We start from the raw sequence: 6000 nt of genomic DNA, 5'->3' as shown, positions 1-6000 counted from the left end.
TTTCTGTCATTGTTGTCGTTTATTGTTGGAGCTGTAAATGTTAATTTTTTCCACAGTATTTCAGTACTAAAATTAGAAGTTTTTATTATTTTTATCTCATTATGCATATATGGACATGGCTCCTTCCATGCAGTTGAAAGTTACCTTTCAGTAGACCAATGAACTGTGGTCTTATTTGGCACAATGGTAGTGTCACAACAAGAAATTTTTACTTGGCAACGAATCCACTACAAGAGAGTGCGCGTGGAAGAGCAGGGGACAGCTGCAGAGAGTGAAAATGGGGAAGACTGTGGCCCGGCCAACTGCCACTGGCAGAGATTTTTACTGCGGAGTTTACAACTCCCAACAAAGTGGGAACAGGGAGTGCCGCCTGGCTACTTAAGAGCTAGCTTTTCTGTCATCATTAACTTTGCTTTGAACATGCAAATATTTAAAACCAGGTCTGGTAGCCATAACATTGTTGTGAACAAAAGGAAAAGGTGCTTGGTGCATTATAGGTTGCGATTTAAATATAGTGAGTGTTAGTAAACGATACAGGTTTTGTAACATATGTATGTATTTCTGTGTGTGTGTGTGGGGGGGGGGGGGGGGCTGAGAGACTACTTCTGCTTATAATTTATGTTATATTTGAAATGCAAATCCATCCGTTATGTTGCTGCTTCTGGTGATAAATTAATGACAAAAAAATTATCCACATGTATCTTCTGAGGCACTTAATTGGAACTCGTATCTACTTATTCAATCTATGCTCCACATAGAAGCTTATATTCTTGAAGACATCAAAAACTAACTATGTTCTGTTCATCTTACTATGAACAACAACTGAGGACTCTGAAAATGAGTGTGCATATATGAGCTTTAGACAAAAGAAATGGCTGCTATGTGAGACTGACTATCAGTGACACAAATATTAACAAAGTTTAATGCTTTTTTATAGAAAACCAAGCAGATCCTACACAATTCATCTTTTGTGCACTGTTCCAATTATGGCTAAAATAAAAATATATACTATGTGTTTTGAACAATGTATCAGAAATAAATTCCAGGCACAGGGAATGTAAAACAGATAATGCATGTTTTGTATGTACAGTATTTGTTTATTCACACGTATAAATTACGTACAAAATTTGTGTTAATAAACACATTTTCTGTGATCGTAACAAATATTTCACAGGTTCTCTCGATTTTCTTCTCATTTTCTCCACTAGGTAGGAACACCTGAAAATCAGAATTGTAGTTTTCAATATAAGTGATAATAGACACATCAAAAGAAGTTTTGCATCAGCCCGGTTCCCAGAACATCTGAAGATAGTCGTTGACTGTGGATATTGTATCACAGACACAGTCCCTTTGACTGTTCTGAGATGTCATTAAACCCACCCAAAGATGTAAACAACCATGCATGAGCAACACCTATTAGACGGAGGGGGTCAGACAGCCGATCAGTTCCAGCCATTCCATCAGGAAGGAGGTACGCGGCTCGTGTTTTCTGTAGTTCAACCATACCTAGACAGTCAATACCATGGCTCAATCACATCTTCATTGTTACTTTGTGCCAGGAAGGGCTCTCAAGAAGGGAAGTGTCCAGGCATCTCGGAGTGAACCAAAATGATGTTGTCCGGACATGGAGGAGATACAGAGAGACAGGAACTGTCGATGACATGCCTCGCACAGGCCGCCCAAGGGCTACTACTGCAGTATACAACCACTACTTACATATTATGGCTCGAAGGAACCCTGAGAGCAACGCCACCATGTTGAATAATGCTTTTTGTGCAGCCACACGACGTCATGTTACGACTCAAACTGTGCGCAATATGCTGCATGATGTGCAGCTTCACTCCCGATGTCCATGGCGAGGTCCATCTTCGCAACCACGACACCATGCAGGCGCAGTACAGATGGGCCCAACAACATGCCGAATGGACTGCTCAGATTGGCATCATGTTCTCTTCACTGATGAGTGTCGCATATGCCTTCAACCAGACAATCATAGGAGACATGTTTAGAGGCTACCTGGCCAGGCTGAACGACTTAGACACACTGTCCAGCAAGGTAGAGGTTCCTTGCTGTTTGGAGTGGGGGGGGGGGGGGGCCATTATGTGGGGCCGACGTACCCTGCTGGTGGTCATGGAATCTGTCTTAACAGCTGTACAAAACATGAACGCCACCCTCCGACTGATAGTGCAACCATATCGGCAGCATATTGTCGAGGCATTCATCTTCGTGGACAACAATTCATGCCCCCATCATGCACATTTTATGAATGACTTCCTGCAGGATAATGACATCGCCTGACTAGAGTGGCCAGCATATTCTCAACACATGAAACCTATTGAACATGCCTGGGATAGACTGAAAAAGGCTGTTTATGGATGACGTGACCCACCAACCGCTCTGAGGTACCTATGCCGAATCGCCATTGAGGAGTGGGACAATCTGGATCGACAGTGCCTTGATGAACTTGTGGATAGTATGCCACGATGAATACAGGCATGCACGAGTGTAAGAGGATGTGCTACTGAGTAGCAGAGGTACCAATGTGTATAGCAATCTGGACTACCAACTCTGAAGGTCTTGCTTTATGGTGGTACAACATGCAATGTGTGGTTTTCATGAGCAACAAAAAGGGCAGAAATGATTTTTATGTTTATCTCTATTCCAATTTTCTGTACAGTTTCCGGATCTCTCGGAACCGAGGTGATGCAAAACTTTTTGATTGGTGTATAATCTTAAGATATGCAATTATTATAATCAGAACAACATAATTAAATACAACTAGCCCCCTCCCCTCCATATATATATATATATAAAAAACAAAGATGATGTAACTTACCAAACGAAAGCGCTGGTATGTTGATAGAGACACTAACAAACACAAACACACACACAAAATTCAAGCTTTCGCAACCAACGGTTGCTTCATCAGGAAAGAGGGAAGGAGAGGGAAAGACGAAAGGATGTGTGTTTTAAGGGAGAGGGTAAGGAGTCATTCCAATCCAGGGAGCGGAAAGACTTACCTTAGGGGGAAAAAAAAGGACAGGTATACACTCGCGCACACACACATATCCATCCGCACGTATACAGACACAAGCAGACATGTGTAAAGGCAAAGAATTTTGTTCCATTATGGGGAGCTATTTGATGAGTTGTGATAATACTTTATAAGTGTAACATTTGATCAGAACTACAGAAGCTGATTCTAATGGCCATTGGAATCATGACAAATATGGCAGTTGAAGACTTAATGCTTAAAACAGAGATTGTGGCATGCCTGACTGCATTTCATCTGTCAAGCTTAAGAGGAATCAGAAACAATAGCACCAACGCTTTGCTATGCACAGTGTTTACTTGTAGACTGCATCAGTGACTGCAGCCTCAGTTAAGTGTGATCCTCAGATCAGTTGTGCAGCGACAGACTCAGAATTTTTACAAATCATTGTGGAGAAATGACTAAACAATAATTACTATATGTCTGAAGTTGTGATTAAATTGGAACACTTTTCAAGCAACGGCTCATTTTTTTGCAAGATGGTCAGTAACATACATTTGATGTCTAACACTGACAGTTTAAAAGGAATCTCTTGTTTGGCCACAAAATGTCATTGCTTTTGGCTTTGGACAATGTCCTACATTTATCTCCACCTGTACTGCCAACGCAGTTGGTCTCAATAAGAAAGTACCTCCCCCAGCCTAACACGGGAAAACATGTCTGTTGGGCTTCCTTGTACGGTCGATTAACTCATTAGCACAAATGCAGCTGTATTGTCATAGACCGAAATGTTCATTTCACTACAATAAAAATTAACAATTAGAAAGGTTGACTGCTTGTAATCTCCAACAAATCATCAGACACATTGAACCAACACAATGTAGTGACAGATAATTTTGCCTACTGACTGTACTGGGCAAAGTATATAGACAGTTTTTCAAGCAGTTTCCTCAGATTCACAATATAGTGACACACACAAATAAAGCAGATGGACCTAGACAAATGCAACATCATTACTTTGATTTGGGACTAACAATGTCACTCTAGCAGCAGCCCACGTGGCTTGCAGGAGTGACCTATTCAACAGCACTGAATCAGTATAGAATTTGTGCAAGGATGATTTTTAGTTTTTAGAACAGACACTGTTGATCATGCACAGCTGTGTGAAATTATTCAAAACTAATTCACTGCAAGCATGTATTACAAGCCTATGTAGGCAAACAACAACAACAACATTGGTCTTGATTCTTTGTCTCATTTTTCCCTATTGCAGAAATTCAAGTAAAATTTTGACCATTAGGTGATGAATTTAGTGGACTATGATGTAAGAACATAGACAGTGTGAAATATGGAGGTTTGCGTCGATCCATGGAGTATGCACAGATAGCCAAAGTGGTTAAGGCGGGCACTCACAATAAGCGGGAAACGCGGGTTTGACTCCTGGTCCACCACAAATTTTCATGTCACTATTGGACAGTAGATCTAAACATAATATAGCTTACGTCAAATATGGAGATTGCTGGGTTTGTAACCAACAATCAGATAAGGCCGCATTTTTTACTCTGTGTCTGGTGGTGTGGGCTTTGTCAGTAATAATCATGTGTGACTGATGTACCAGGCTTCAGGTTAAATAACTAAAACACAAACTGTATGGAAACATAATTTTAATGATACGAAATTGGTCACATATTGTAAAGTCTGAAAAATAACATCTTAACTGTCCAGTAAAACGAGTTGATTTACTTCAATTTCATGTCCTTCAATAGGCGATTCATTCAAACACATACATTTAGGTAGTGGATTGTCAGGCAATAAACTACTGTTGTTCATTTCTTCTTCATACCACTTAACATTTCCAATCTCATTCTACTTCTCACCATAGTGTTTTTCCTCTGCTTTCATGACACACAAAGATTGCTCAGTTTGAAAGTTATAGTTTTGTTCACCACTGACATGTACTGACTTTGGTTTCTTGGCCAAAACTGATTTTTTGACTTGTGAAATCTTGGACTGGCCCAATCCTTTCCTAAAAGTTTGATGGTTCCATGCTTACTAAATTTATCAAGGTGCTCTCCAGGCTGCACAATCTTATCTTTTTCTTAATATTTTTTTCAAGTGCACCAAAACTCTATCACTTGGCATATAAGAGTGCCCTGTGACAGAAAAAGAGTTCAATTTTTTTGCTCTAATATTTTGTTCCTTTTAGTCAAGATTGTATTTTTGTTTTGGTCTGGACACCCACCTGCTATAAGCTGTACAGTGTCTTTGCCTTCAGAATAGCTGGTTTTACATTTACATTCAAGTTCCTCATATACTACCGAGGCTGCTTCATTTGACGACTACTTTCTTTCATGTTCTGTCCAGCTTGATACATTCTCTTAAAGCAGAGTTCCAGGTCCACTAGAACATCCAGAAACCACTGTCAAATTATAGTAATACAGCAGCCTTGATCATTATGTGCTTTGCTCTGGAAGCTCTGGAAATAGTATATTTTTTGTGAATCATATGACGTTACAGCTACCTTATCGTCTAATTTCTTTACGACACGAAAAAATCTTGATGCAAAAGTTGTGTGTATGAATAATTCTGTTTTCAGTTTGTAGTAGATACATGCAGAATACACTGGTCATCAATATGTCTCTAAAAATGTCATGAACTTGTGAGGTCACATGGTAGATCTAAGCTTTGTGATTGGTGGCTGTTTTGTCAGCAACATATTTTATGCTTGGCTGATTTTGTAACCAAGACAAATGTTTAAAAATGATCTTAAAATGCTTCTGCCCATTTTTATCATTATAGACTACCAGTATTGGATTCCCTACACTATTCACTCTTGAAATCTGTTATTATCTCAAATTGTAAAAAAAATGGAGTTGGCCATCTATGGAACTAGGCTACAGAAATAATTGAAAAATACAAATATTTGATGAGATTTTTCAATATGTATTCGGAACGGAGACTACTGGATGGGTAGTAGCAGCAGCATCAGTAGCCCACATCTGTGAGTG

General features: G+C 39.6%; 1 protein-coding gene across 1 annotated transcript in view; it reads right to left on the bottom strand.

Annotated features, from left to right (window-relative positions):
- Positions 1 to 1076: 1076 nt before the first annotated feature.
- Positions 1077 to 6000, bottom strand: part of LOC124802640 (RNA-binding protein 42-like) — a 342201-nt gene continuing 337277 nt past the window's right edge. Inside the window, exon 7 of the mRNA XM_047263543.1 lies at positions 1077 to 1218. The gene's annotated coding sequence lies outside the window, so the exon portion shown is untranslated. The remainder of the gene's footprint in view (positions 1219 to 6000) is intronic.

The sequence above is a fragment of the Schistocerca piceifrons genome, chromosome 6 (genome assembly GCF_021461385.2).
Source record: "Schistocerca piceifrons isolate TAMUIC-IGC-003096 chromosome 6, iqSchPice1.1, whole genome shotgun sequence".
Classification (NCBI taxonomy): domain Eukaryota; kingdom Metazoa; phylum Arthropoda; class Insecta; order Orthoptera; family Acrididae; genus Schistocerca; species Schistocerca piceifrons.
The sequence above is the reverse complement of the archived record's forward strand: the minus strand, read 5'-3'. Positions and strand labels throughout refer to the sequence as shown.